The 15,496-nt window shown below is 37.6% G+C and overlaps 1 protein-coding gene across 3 annotated transcripts in view; it reads right to left on the bottom strand.

Annotated features, from left to right (window-relative positions):
• LOC129243428 (uncharacterized) overlaps positions 1 to 15,496 on the bottom strand; it is a 132,512-nt gene that overhangs the window by 12,455 nt on the left and 104,561 nt on the right. The window contains exon 1 of one of the 3 annotated variants that reach the window (XM_054880431.1): positions 45 to 351. The exons of the other annotated variants lie outside the window; for them this stretch is intronic. The gene's annotated coding sequence lies outside the window, so the exon portion shown is untranslated. Of the gene's footprint in view, positions 1 to 44; positions 352 to 15,496 lie in introns of those variants that run through there. 3 annotated transcript variants of the gene reach the window in all.

The raw sequence follows: 15,496 nt of genomic DNA, 5'->3' as shown, positions 1-15,496 counted from the left end.
TTATATATTTATTGTAGGAACATATGGCTGCCTCTTTTCCATACCAATTGATTCACTCACTGATAAGCAACTTGTGGTAGACTTTCGCCACAACCGCACACACACAAAAAACTAATACGGTTACGCAGGATTTCACAAAATTATGCGCTTAGGGTTTTTTTTTATAATATTTAATATTTCTTTATGATATTTTTTCACTAAAACTTTGCACTTTATTACTCGAAAACTACGAAAAATCATATATCACAATTCAAAATATGTCTGCATGCAAGTAAACATTGACGTTCCTCTAAGAAAACAGCTGTGCTCTCGACCAGCATAGTGCCAAATGTCGACAACTTATCGAGGTATGTCGCAACGAGTAACAGTCATACGTTCTTATGGTAACTAAAAGCTCCCATAAAAGTTTGCAAAGCGTGCGCTCACACAACTGCTTTTTGGTGTTTCTCATTTTCGTATTATATTATTTTTTGTTGCATTTCGGCCTCCTCAAACATTCAACTTTCTCGCACGCCCGCACTGAACGAAAGCTACACTGCTATGTATGTGCATATGTACATTTGTATGTGGGGAAATATACAGTGTGCTTATATTTTTATTTAAGCAAATATAAAAACCATTGGCGCACTATCGCAACTTTTGTTTTTTAACATCGTCGGTACCAGCGTAGGTATTTAAAAGTACAATTTTTTATAAAAATTAAGGCAAAGAAATCAACTGTCGCGGCAAATATTCGATAAACTTCATATGCCAGCAGGGTTTTGAATGATTCAACTCAGAGTTTAAAATCATATTTTTTTAGGGCTGGCAATCCCGAAATTCTGTAGTTACGGGATTTGGGTGTCTTTTGAGTATCGAAAAAACGGGATTAGCTGATGTGAGTGCGAAGATAACTTTATCAGTTTTCAAGTTTTAACACGTGGAGACGACGACTAGTGGAAGCAGAAGCACTTGGTGACAAATAAAATTCTTAGCATGAAATAAATATAATTTTAACTTGTTTATTGAGACCCTTTCCTCCATCTAGGAACCACGTGAAAACACATACATATAGTACATATCAAAAATGTGAAGAAAAGCTCAAGTGGCTTTCATGTCAAAAATGGGGAAAAAGACTACTCAGTGGCCAAGTCCTTCAGACCGATTAGTCTTACCTCTTTTATAGTGAAATCAATGCAGAAGACTATTGATAATAAAATCAGATCAAGCCCTCTGCACTCTGGTGTGCAACGAGGAAGAGACGATCTCGCACCTTTTGTGTTACTGTCTCGCTATTTTGGGTAGACAATCCTTTAATGAATTGGAAGCTCTCGGCTCTGCCAAAATAAGGACCTTACAAAATTTTTGAAAAGTACACATTGGTTTTAGGAGGCATAAGGGGTAGATCCACAGTGGACAACCGCTTCAACCTAACCAAACCTAAGCACTCTGCGAACAAACACTCTCCATTCGAATCAGTATACGTACAGGGCAGAAAGGTCTACGGACACTACGCTGTAACGGGTATCTACGAAGATCCAGGGGGCTTCGGACTGTGAGGAGTCAGTTCTTTGATATTTAGGGAGTTTTCGGCAACGCTTCTCTCTGACAGGAAAAGGAACTTGCAGAGATTTATATGCAAATGGTTTTCCTGCTACATACAGGGGCAGCTGAAACCGTAATGGCAGACAGTACTAACCAACTAGAAATAAGTAAAGGGTACCCGCAGGGGGAAGGAGGATATTACCACCTCGTAATTCAAGACTTTCTTCACTTGATGATAAACTGCGGCATCGCCTGTTAAGGATACGCGAATGACGTTGTAATTATAAGAAGAGGAAAGTTCGAGAACTTTCTTGGTGGCATAATGCAAAGCGCTTGACCAAAAGGCAAAGACGCTGGAATAAATGGCCCCAATGAGGATTGGACAACGCATAACCCTCCCTAAAGTTAAACTGGGAAAGCTCACGGTCATTCTCACAGGCTATTGCAGATTGCGTAGTCACAGGATCGGGATATGATCCACTGATTCCTGCCATTTCTGCAACTAATCCCCGTAGACTCTGACAAACCTTCTTTTGAATGTGACGCTATAGCGTGGAGAAGATTGAGACATCTCGGCCAGATGCAGCCAGGGTACAGGCATATTCGTTCAGCTCAAACCAGCTCTGTCTTAAGTTTGAGGAGGGATCTGGGTTTGTATCAGGTACTGTGATGAGTAGAGGCTACAAAAGACACTGCGGTCGAAGTGCAAGCCCCAAATTCTATTCATTCATTCAAGCATGGAATACAATTCTATTCAAATAACTTCCATGGCTGACTTTACGGTAAAGCGAATTCATCTGAAGTGGTCCAAATATTTTAGACGCTGTTATCGATTTTTCTGAAAATTGGTTTATTTGTAGGCTTGAGTATAACCAAAAGTAAACTGAAAAAATTAAAAAATAAATTCGTAACATTGAAATTTGTTCAATGTGGAACGTTTTAGTATAGATTTTTTAAAGTGAAATATCTTCGGATATTTTTATAAATTTTTGTTTAATTTTTTTTAACGATAAAATATATTTTTTTTAATATTTGGTTTGGAAAAAGTTTTACTTCTTTAACATTTTTGGGAAGCAAATTTCTGCTTTTCTCTTGTCATTTGTGAAAAAGGGCCCTTCAGATGTTTTTTTTATTTCTGTCGTTAATAACTGTGACTAAGCAAAGCAATTCTTGAAAGCTTCATAATGGGATTCTCATATCTATTCGAGTCATATTCAACTACGTACAGCCAACAGCGAAAAATCCTTGCAAAATACTGATCTAGCGAAGCGCTAGCTTACGTGCTCGTACGCAACATATTGTATATTACGCCCCTTTGCATATCAATCGCAGCGTCGCTACGTGCATTAGTAAGCAGATAGACGATATTTTCAGAAAAATCTGCGGCATTGTCCAAATTACTTGGATCACTTGACGTGGAATCGCTCAGCCGAGTACTCTGTCTAATTTTCAGTTCGCTCATCACAGGCGAAGAAATCGATAGTTCAAATTCCAAACGCCAGATGGCCGAGCCAGTATTTAAATTTTAGTTAAACGTAATAATTTTATATAGTCGATAGCATAACTGGATACAATGAACAAATTTTACATAACCTGTACACAAATGCACCGTCATCTTACAGTCAATTTGATGAACTCTACACCAATTCTCATTCATTAAATTCCCATTAAACTATGTAAACACACACATCCGCATGTCTGATTCTATAATTACTACAAATATTTGTATTGTTACAATTAAAAACACTTACAATGACAACATTTTTAATATATGGTTAATGATGAATAATTACGGGGAAAAATCTAATTTTATATGCATTATTTCATACAAGTCACTCATAGATGCCCTTGAATGTCGTTTTGAGATAAACTGCGTTTTGATTGACAATAATTCAGTGTTGTTCAAAATGTTAACACTTATACGATTCCATTGAAACCAAATACGAATTCTCGCATGTCAAAAGAATTTTCTTCAAAGATGTCTCGGACACAAAATAGATTCCCAAACAAATTTCAGTATCCCTTGATTGATTTAGATGTATGTAGATATATGTACATTAAGGTGATTCATTCTCCATAAAAAAGAAATCGGTACTGTTTTTTTCAAAGCAATTACAAAATTGGTTAAATTTTAAAACTCCCACTTACAAATTTTGTGAAAATATTACGATTTATATGAACTGGACCGATTTGGAAGTACCTCCGAATTTGCCATTAATTTGTTACCGTTGATCAAATTTTTAAATAAGCTAAAATACTTTTATAAACTGGGGTGGTTTTTTTTAAATAAAATTACTTTTTTTTTTAAAGTAATTTTATTTATTTACAACTCGGTCCAGCTCACCTAAATGGAGAGTGTGCTTTATCAAAAACACGGGTCTACGAGGCTTTTGCAGAGGGACGAGAAGTCGTGGAAGATTTGTTCCGATCTGGTCGCTTATCAACGTTTTCAACGGATGAAAACGTCGACAAAGTCAAGGAAATGGTGCTGGAAAACCATAATTTAAATCTGAGGGAGGTAGCTCGTGCCCTTAGCGTGTCCCTCAAATCGATTCGTAACATTTTACACCATCAATTGGGCATGAGACGCGTGGCTGCTCGACTCGTTCCAAGCGAGTTGAATTTCTTTGAAAAAAATCATCGGAAGAAGGTGGCTGAAGACATGCTTGAGCAAGTGAATTCGGACCCAACGTTTATCCAGCACATCATAACAGGTGATGAGACGTGGGTGTATGAGTTTGACATGCAAACCAGTCAACAGGCGGCTAAATGGCGCTATCGACATGAGCCCAAACCCAAAGAACCACGTCAGAGTCGGTCAAAAGTGAAAGTCATGCTACTCGTTTCCTTTGATTATCATGGTTTTGTGCACTAGGAATTCGTTCCAAATAATTCTACGGTAAATAAAGAATATTATTTGGAAGTTATGCGACGTTTGATAGAGAATGTGCGTAGGAAACGGCCCAATTTGTAGAAAGAAAACTCATGGATCTTGCACCATGATAACGCAACAACGTCTCACAAGGCTCATAACACTTTTTCGAGCAAAAACTCGACAGATATCATCGAACAACCACCGTATTCACCGGATTTACCCCCCTGTGACTTCTTCCTTTTCCCAAAACTTAAACTTCCACGCCGCGCACACCTCTTTGAGACGATAATGGTCTAAGGAGAATTTGATGAAGGAGCTGAAGAAGATCTTTTGAAACGCGTTTAAAAGGTGCTTTGATGACTGGACTAATCGTAGGCATATGTGTATTGCTTCGAATGGAGCTTATGTTGAAGGCGACAAAATAAATTTCGATGCTTCAACAATTATTTTGCGTTTTATTGAACAATTTCCGGTACTTTTTTGACAGAATATATAAATCAATCAAGGGATACTGAAATTTGTGTGAGAATATATTTTGGTTTGAGATAAATGCACGTGAATTATGACCATTCCCTACTCGTTTCGCAGTATAAAATTTAATATTTATTTAGCACATTACTAGGGTGATTCCAATTGAATGTGGTGTGCAAAATTTTTTTAAGAAATATATATGACCGAGTTCCTCCTCCTATGTGTGGCGTGCATCTGTGTGTTTTTCACAAATGAACTGGAAAGAAATACACTCGAAGGTTTACCATTGTTTGCCATGCCATACATTTCCGAATGGTAGTTACGCACCAACCCATTCAGCTATGCCTAAAATATGAACCCCTTAAAACTAGATAAATCGAATGGTTCTAATTCCTTCCCAATTCCCAATATGATTGAAAACCCAAAGTACAATGGGATAACAGAAAGAATGGATGCAAGACGGCTAGAGTGGTGCACATCACAAGGTTAAGTTCAACTTCAAACTTTCCTGACTGTTTATGCAATAAATTTTCTCAATATATCTAACCGAAAACGCCCAACAGGAACAAAGAAACTGACCCAGTGATCCAACAGTCGATACCTATGGTAGTTATAGGTTGGTCCAGCGAATTGTGTGCTGTGGTCAGCCCAACTAGCAGTCATACTTAATTCATTTCTTCTCAGCTTGATAAGGAATTCCGCTTGTATTCTGTCCAGCTTTGTTGTGCTACGCAGGTGTTGAGGCTGCCCCAATGCTCCCTTAGTGCACTAGGTAAGGCATTCATTTATCGATTTCTGCAAAACCTGAGTCGACAGCTGGCACAGATTCCAATGGAAGAGTTGCAGATCAACAGTTCGCACCAATTTACATTCCTGGATAGTTTTTGAGAAGATGCTAGCATTTTAATTTTTTATTCCTTTCAGGGCATACTAACTATTGCTGAGAACTTTGATTTGGTATTCGCGCCATCTCCTCTCAATTGTCCATTCCGCTGTACGAAGTATTGCAGAAAACCCTAGTAGAGAGACGGTGAGTAAGAGAAATTGTCATGCAGATGGGATTCAATACCAATTCCTTTTTCGGTCTCGGAGCCATCCGTGCAAAAATGTTTTGCCAAATCTCCTAAAAGAATTTCTGTGTTGCGCTATAGTCAGGTTGGCGCTGTTTACCTCCAAAAGGAGACTTCTGGTACAAGTACATCATTTGAGATTAGAAGCCAGGGATATCCCTCTGACAATTGTCCACATAATTTCCTGTGCCCAGAAGAGCAGTCCGATTGTTATGTCACATTCCAAAAAAAACGAAATCTAACCCACATATTCTTGTACTCCGTTGACAATGTATGCTCTGAAGGAATTGTCCATTTTAAGTCTTAATATTTTTCGTTTCTTTGGATTTTAGATAATTATTGGATCAAGAACTTAAAGACACGAGTACATACAGTATATGAAAAAGTTAGATATCTCAAAATAGTGTTAAATTAGCCCATTCCGAGCATTCGGGTACCGCTACTCGGTTCTCAGTGAATTTTATAAAATCAGCTAGGGTTCCTCGCCGTCGCGTGCCTTCTTTAATGTGATGCTGGAAAATATCGTACGAGCCGCAGAACTTAATTGTTCAGGCACATTTTTTTTAATAAGACCTTAACAACCGCGCTGATAGTTCTGCATTTTCCAAACGGGTTAAAAAAGCAGCGAATGGGTTCGGTGGTGAACGAAGGCAAAACGGAGTACCTCCTGTCATCAAACAAACACACCGGCAACCGACAAACTTACGTATCGGCACCCAAGTCACTGTTGACATGTCACAGAGACTTCGTTTACCTAGGAACCAGCATTAACGCCGATAACAACGTCAGCCTTGAAATCCAACGGAGAATCCCTCTTGCCCACAAGTGCTATTTTGGACTAAGTAGGCAACTGAGTGGTAAAGTCCTCTCTCGACGAACAAATGGCGCAGAAGCTTGGACGATGACAATATCCGATGAGGCGTTCCTTGGAATGTTTGAGAGAAAGATTCTGCGGAAGTTTTTTGGACCTTTGCACCTTGGCGGCGACATAGAAATAGTACCTCGAATAAAGATCCAGCCACTTCGTTGGAAGGGCCATGTCGTCTTAATGGATACAAACGTTCCGGCACTGAAAATATTCGATGCTGTACCAGCTGCTGGCAGCAGAGGAAGAGGAGCACCTCCTGTGCGTTGGAAAGATCAGGTGGAAAAGGATTTGGCTTCACTTGGTGTGCTCAACTGGCGCGAGAAGCAAACGACTGGCGCGTTTTTTGATCAACTCGGTAAAAATCGCATAAGCGGTTATCGCGTCAATCAAGAAACAAAAAAGCTGTTGAGTTGACTGGATTGTAGAGTTTTCTTTAGGTTTCTTTTGTACAAACCATTCTTTCCATTCTCTTTTGTATTTCTTTTTTTTTTTGGTTTATTAACCTAACTTTTATTTTTGTTTTTTCAAAAGCTGAATATTTTGACGCTCTTCTTAGCTCACTCACCCGCTCGCATCTACAATATCTCACGATGAAGATGGACGAAGTTGCGCTTATTTTTCCACTTCAGACTGCGTAATATTGTTTACTATAATTTTTGAGTGAAACCCAGTATAACCTCCGCATGAGTTAGTTCTGCGCTAGTTCGATTTACTGCAGGGGTCTCTTCGTCTCTTGCCCGGTATTTACTGCATAGTACTTAACATACATACATAGGACTGCGTATGCACATGAATGCACTCGTATCTCGAGATAAGATATTATTAAGCGATTCCAAACACACACTCCCTCTATTGAATTAAGAAGCTGATAGTTGGAGAATATTTAATAGGCCAAGTGCATGGGTATTTGTGAATATACGTAGATACATACTTTTATACGTATACATGCATTTTTCTCTTACAAGGGTTGACTTTTATATTTTGTGCCCAATATCAAGAACACAGTAAAATAGTAATGAAAAAAGCTCTATTGTTTTTTAAGATATTCTCCTTGAAAGTGAATGCAATTCAGCATTCGCTTAAACCAATTTTAAAAGCACTTTTGCCACTTTTGCAACTGTTTATCCCTTTGGAGACGGAGCCGCTCGACGGGCGAGAGTTGCTGAAGACGAGAGGTATTGGAGTGCGCAGTAAAGAAAATAAATACGTTGAACGTTATAAAAACATAAGGCTTTATTTAACACAAGAAAAAATTTTCATAAAATTAAAAAATAATTTTAATCAAACTGCTATCACTGTTAATGTTGAAATGCCTGAGTGGATTCCTTATTGCACGGATTTCACTTCCCAAGTAATGCCATCACCTTCCGTCTTATCCGATTCAAAGTAATATTCGTCAGAACTGTCACTATCTGACGTATCATCTCTAGATCGCTTAGTCATCGTGCGTAGGATAAAATATATAAAAAGTCTGCTGGTTCCTCTAATAGTGAAACTGAGAGACTGAATCGAAGAACTGAAATTCGTTCTGACTCTACCGTTGTCTCACATCGTAACTTTACATTATAAGGACGATAAGCCTTCATCGCTAATGGCCCCTAATGTTTTTGAATGAAAATGTGACTCCTTTACCCATGCGTATCTTATCGCTCAGAACGACAGACATGGCGGGCAAGGATCGACAGCCACCTTAGAACTGGTTGTACCTGCGTTTCACAGGGGCTAAGTGTGATACTTCAATACTAAAAGTCGAAGTAAATTGATCAATGCACTCCTGCCTCGATACTCCACGTCGAAAATCGTAATAAATCATCGCACGAAAATTTTCACCAGTTAATTCCATCGAAATTAATTTTTCGGCTCACTGAAAAAAGCATAAATAAAGCTCGTGCGTGAAAATGTCATATGCAAAGTTTATGCTAAAAAATACCAAACTTTCTGATGAAAATATCGAATTAGCGCTCATCACACTTAGTGTTGCAAAGGCACAAAATATAAGAGGCAACCTTCGTATGTAATACTTGAATAAATGCTGAGCTTTTCCTCATGCATTGCGTAACTTTATGCATTTTTAAGTGTAAGTAACTACTCATTAGCGATTATTTATTTTCACAATTTACTTTTTTTATATTGGTCTCGTAATATTTGTATGTACGTAAGCGACTGAATTGACATCACAGCCTTTTCTCAAACGTCAAGCGTTTGAAAATGATTTGAGACTGGTTTGAGGATTACAGTTTTCACAATATAAAGAGGAATTCTTAATTTTCGAATTAATTTGAAGGTCAATTCTGTATGTACCTCCAATATGGATAAAAACAAAATAAAATTTGTTAAGTAAAGAGTCAGTAAATTCCATATTTTTTGTATAGTTATTTAAAACTCATATCAACCATTACACAAGCAGCTAAATTTCTACTAAAAGATGACCAGAGTGCAATGATAATTCTTGCAATTCTTATTTTTCAGCAACCGCCGAAGTAACCAATGCTAATCGGCAATCAAAATATTCAGTAAGGTTTGCCATTTCATCGTGTGTCGTTTTACGCTTTCTGAACGCGTGTAAACTATAAAAAAATGTTATCGAAACTCCTACTCAGTTGCAAATAAGAATATCGCTAGGCTAGAGTGAAAAAAATTGCTAAATGCGGTTTTTCTAGAAACATCTACTTTAATGCAAGTAAGTAAGAGAAAATAAATAAAATGAATGGCAGCCTGATTGCCTCTGCTGCTAGTCGCCTTGACTTTGTTGTATGCTAATTTATAAGTATAATATATTTCAAGTAAGTAAGTGATGAAAAATGAAATAAAGCAAAGTGATAGAAAAAGTTTGTTTAATAGTGATCGGCCAATAGGTAGAGGTCACAGGGAGCCATATCACGCGAATACGGTGAGTGATTGATGGTTAAAATGCGATTTCTAGTCAAACAATCAGTCACAAAAGTGGATCGATGAGATGGTGCATCATCATGCAATAAGCGTCAGCTTCCTCCATCGCGTTATTCAGAGCGAATTCGACGAATGCGATGCAACAAACGCTTCAAAAAGCCAAGATAGAAAATTGCATTGACGGTTTGGCCCATTGGCACGAACTACTTGTGGATTATTCCCTTGGAATCGCAAAAACAAATGAGCATCGACTTGATTTTTGACTTCTTCAAACGCGATTTTTTGGGTGGTGGCTCGTCTGGGGCCTTCCATTCGGCACTTTGACGCTTAGTTTCAGATTCGTGTTGGAAACATCTCGTTTCATCACCAGTTACAAAGTTGTAAAGGAAGTTATCGTCTTTTCTCGCCTCTTTACTGAGGTTTTTCGAATGTTGGATTCTAAGCAATTTTGGGTCCTCAGTTAAATTAAGGCAACAAACCTTTCGTAAGCCCAAATGATCAGTTCAAATGCAATAAGTCGATGTTTTGGAGATATTTAACTCCGATTCCATGAATTTCAACGATGATTTTTGATAAATTTACGAACAATTTCGATGGAGTTTTCGGTGATTACTGACTCGTAAACCACTCATGAACTCTGGCTTGAAATAGACAATCATCGCCATGAACTTTTTTCATCAATTCAAATGTTTTGGTAACCGTTTTACCGATTTTTTAACAAAATTTGATATTAGCTCTTCGTTCGAAACTCATTTTTGTACCGATGACACAAACATACTGACACTTTAGACGCAATTACTTCGCTTCCACAGAACCGAATGCCCCCAAGCTTTCACTGGAAATCACCTGGGGATGTAACTTCCAACGCACTAACTCATTCAAAATATGGAGCCATAAAAAACATTTTTATGACGCCAACTTGTTTATTGGACTTCACCTTTTAGATGGTGCAAAATACGTACTTTATGAAAATGGCCTTGAAACATTTTATTTTCCTATTTTTGATCAGTGGCTATGTTACCCCTTGAACAGAATTGCAGCGGGTAGCGGGTGCTTGCTGTGATGGAGACGGATTTCTTGCCGTGGGTTATTTTTATGGCGGCAAAATAATTAGATTCATTTCTATTTTCTCCAACGAGTTCAAGACTCAAGGCTGCATTTCTGTTTACTTGGTCACAATTTGTTAGTTTACAAGCAACAGCAGGCAAATAACAAGCAAATATTATTCGAGTAATCAATAAAGAAATTAATTAAATTCAATAATTTAGTAAGAAGTTGTTTTTTTTTGTAACAATGAGCTTCAACGAGTTGCTTTCCAAATTTAGCAAGCGAAAAGATTTCACTACAAAATTAATTTTATTGTAACCAAAAAGTGTCGGCTGAAAATCGTTCCTTCGCATGGCGTTTTTCATCCCCGTCGCAATTGTATTAAACAAACCCAAGTTTCCGACTTACCAGCCGAATTGCATCAGCTTATCACTAGCCGTTAACCCATTACCTGCTCTCCCGCTGTTCTGCCGTCTCGCTGCAATTCTGTTCCGATCACAACCGACAAGTGTTCCACCAAGCATGAATGCATCCTTAAAGATTGACTGGTTTTGGAATGGCGGTACAATTGGATCTCATTTCCCTCGAAATGAGAAAGATGCCACCTAAATCTTCAACAGTCCTCGCGTTGTTTTATTTCATAAAAAAAATATCAAACTTTCGTTATATGGAAAAAATGCACTAGAGCGCCGCAAAAAAAACAAATTTTTTTTTTGGAAATCAAAGCGATTTTCAGCCACTTGAAACTTTCATTTTATTTTTTACAAAATAAAAAACTGCATACTGGAGGTTTTTCTGGAAATGCTGATTAAAAAGTGTGTAAATTTTGATGAAAATTTAATAATTTTTTTTTGTTTAATTTGCACAAAGTTTGATCGTTGGATTTAAATCCATCCATCCGTTGGATTTATTCTTTGTAAAAACAATAAAATTAAATACCAAACAAATACGTAAATTGTCAAAACTTATCAACAAATCCAGGTGCCATAGTTATTGAACACAGTGTAAAGTATAATCAAACCATCACTCAGTCTTTTTAGCGGACATTGAAGACATTTCTGCTCTTACGATCTTCTTTTCCTGTGCACAACTGAGTGCAGCTGTACTGAGAATGCAAATTACATTGTCGCTATCAGTGCTTGCAATCATTGTAAGTATGTATGTATACATGTATGTATGTGCGCGCATACAAATATTTTCCATTGTGTGAAAATTGATGAGCTCAGCTCAATTGATTTCATAGTGGACTTTAAACTTTCATTTCGGAAGTGCACGTAGCCAATGAGATGTACGACATCTCTTCGTATAACTGCCACATTACTTATGTATGTATGTGTATACGAGTATCCTCCGAGAAAAAATACTAGTTGTGAACTAGAACACTACCAGTTCTCTTTTCAGTTCAACCAGTTGGTGCTCTATTTTTTCTCCATGCTAGGGAGCGGTATTTTTAACACAGCTTTGATCTGGATAATGACAATTGCCCGGTCATGCATGAGCAAAATATTAGTAAAAAAAAAATTCATAGCAGCCGAAACTTTCTGGGCCAATATATTTCTAAAGTAACCAGTTTAAGACCAGTTAAAATATAATATAAAAAAAAACATCTATTGTATTCTATTCCACCGTTTTAAAATATTTTCTTGCACATTAAAAGTGTATACAGAATGTAATTGACCTTTAAATTCTTTAAATTAAATGCAACTTCTTTCTGGTGCAGTAATTGGTTAAACATTGAAATATTGGTTTACAAAAAGGGAAAGCAGCTTCTTAAAAAAAACTAATAAAGAAATAAAATGTATGGTATTCACTTTAGGAACATTTAATAAAATTAATGCTAATTTAATTTCGTACAGCACACAAACAAATATCCTGCGCTGTTTCGCTTTCTCACATTAGCTCGCTCTCAAACGGATGTTCGGAAGCTACCCAGAGGATGGGAAAATTGTAAGTTGCTTTTGCCGTATGCAGAAAATCGTTTTGACTACTCCCAAGTGAATTGCGATCAGAGACTTTCCTCACTTGCGTGGATTTCTACACACGAAAGCATTCTCTCTGTGGCGCTGAGGCCTAGACAGTCAAACAATGAAATGCAGCCGCTTTTGGAGTTTCCGAGAGGAAAGAACTTCGCAAGATTTTGAGGCCTGCTCGCGTAGATGGGAATGGCAGCCGGTTCTACGTTACCAGAATGTTTCGGGTTTATCCCGGCCAAGGGCTACCGCCTCTGTTTAGTGTACCGTATGGTTACCGCATTCGAATGAACCACCACGATCTGTATGAGCTTTATGAGAGATATTGACATAATTTAAACGGGCCACCTTGCAGCGACTAATGTGGTTGGATCATATCGTCCATATGGAAGGCACCGCTCCGGCGAAGAAGCTGTTTGAAACGGTAATTGCCGGTCGACGGCGAAAAGGACGTCCTCGTGTCTGGTGGAAAGACCAAATAGAAGAAGCTTGAAAAGGTGTGCGGAAAACAGAGAAACCTGGTAAGAGATTATTCGGCATGCTGTAACTCGTGAACGGGTTGTTACGTTACTTAAACTTTCTTCTCTTAAAAAAATCAAGTAATTTGTAGATAAATTGATCATTGCTGACTGGTATTACTTTAGAGTACTTCGGAAGTGCACAGGTTCGAATCTTCGTGCATGAAACAGCAAAATGATAGAAAAAGTTTTTTCTAATAACGATCGCCCGTCGGCAGGCATTGGTAAACCTCCGAGTGTATTTCTGCCCTGAAAAAGCTCCTCATAAAAAACTTTTTGCCTTTCGGAAGCGACGTAAAACTGTAGGCCCGTCCATTTGTGGAAAAAGATCAAGACGCGCACCACAAATAGGAGGAGTAACTCGACCAAATACCAAATAAAGGGTGTAAGTGGCCTCTATATATACTTATATATATACAAATATTATTCTAATCAGTGACGAACTCGTATGATTCCTTCTGCTAAATATTAGTGTCTGCACTAGAATGTTTCTGTACAGTGTTGGCCTTTCCCTGCAGGGTATACGTAGAGTGGCGCGTGTACCATACATGCAAACGAAAGCATACATATATACAGTTACTCACACCTTATTCGATACAGATACGAAAGTTATAAGAAGATTTGACATCCATAAAAAATTTAATCTTATAAAGGCGTTACTTGAAGAGCGGAGCCAAATTAGTTCAGAATGCACAAAAAATGGATTGACTCCATGCCCCGTACATTTCAAGCTGTAACTGATAAAAGTGGCTAAAAGACAAAAACAAATTATTCAATACCTTAAAATTTAAAAATAGTCGCTAATTTTTAACTGCATCATTTAAGCTGCGGCATGAATTCGCTGTATGGTTTTTTTCTTTGCATTACAATGAAATGAGTGAACACTTTTTTGTGTTTTATGTGGAGAAATGAAATAAAACAAAATAAATAAAATATCTGCATACTCTCGTTTTTTTTTCATTTTCGCAAAATATTATGAAATAGAGAACGCTTTAGAAAATAGTCGTATCTGTATCAAATAAGGTGTGGGTGACTGTAGATCTGTGAATACAGTACGCGAAAAATCGATAGCGCCGCAAGATTTTGAACATTTTCGACTACTTTTCTTCTGTTTTTTTACAATAGTTTTGATTAATTTTTAATAAAAAATTAGTGTTTCTTCCATTTCCTCTGTGAATGCCCTGCTTTATGGAAGGACAGAATGTTAACCCTGAGCAAGCCGTTCTTCGAGAGTCCCGAACAACTGTCTGGCTTAGATGTCAACAACCTTATAAGGTTCCTGAAGCGCGCAGACAGGATATAGTCGTCACCGTTTAACAAGTTGGTAACGAGGAAGTGGGAACAATACATTACAAAAACCCGATTTTACGAACTTTTTTTGGCAAAAAAAAAAATTTCGTGGTCTAGACCACCGGGTACCCTTAAACGCTTATTTCTCAAAGCGACTTTTTTTGATACGGTGGCAACGATTTCTCGAAGACTAATGAACCGATTTTAATTTTATTTTTTTTTATTTTTGTTATCGCATTGGCTATCGTTGTACCTAGCCGATTCTCAAAATTTTGAAAATAACTATTTTTTGTGCCTGTTGAAAATCAAAAAAAAATGGTGAAAAACACACATGGAAACTCAAACCACCAGCATTTTGTCAAAACAAAAAAAAAAAAACAAAAAAAAGGCTACGTACAACGATAGCCACTATTGTGTAGATTAATACAAATTTTGGTTTTTTGATTTCAGATGATTATTCATTGCTGTATCGCTGCCACCAGATGACGTAATTTTTTTTTAACTCGTTACGTTTATTTACATAAATTTGTCAATTTTCAATAGTTTTTATTTAATACATATTTTTAATAAATATGCGGCCGCCGTAGCCGAATGGGTTGGTGCGTGACTACCATTTGGAATTCACAGAGAGAACGTCGGTTCGAAGTTTTTTCTAATAGCGGTCGCTTCTCGGCAGGCAATGGCAAACCTCCGAGTGTATTTCTGCCATGAAAAGCGCCTCATAAAAATATCTGCCGTTCGGAGTCGGCTGAAACTGTAGGTCCCTCCTTTTGTGCAACAACATCAAGACACACACCACAAATAGGAGGAGGAGCTCGGCCAAACACCCAAAAAGGGTGTACGTGCCAATTATATATAATATATATATATTTAATACATATACATATATAATAAATTGCCTTTTGTCTGATTCTCGAATAACCATTCCTACTTACAAAAAAAAATTCCCAAAAATCGACTATTTTTTGACCCCC

Source organism: Anastrepha obliqua, chromosome 4 (genome assembly GCF_027943255.1).
Source record: "Anastrepha obliqua isolate idAnaObli1 chromosome 4, idAnaObli1_1.0, whole genome shotgun sequence".
In the NCBI taxonomy this organism is placed as follows: domain Eukaryota; kingdom Metazoa; phylum Arthropoda; class Insecta; order Diptera; family Tephritidae; genus Anastrepha; species Anastrepha obliqua.
This window is presented reverse-complemented; position numbering and strand designations above follow the sequence as displayed.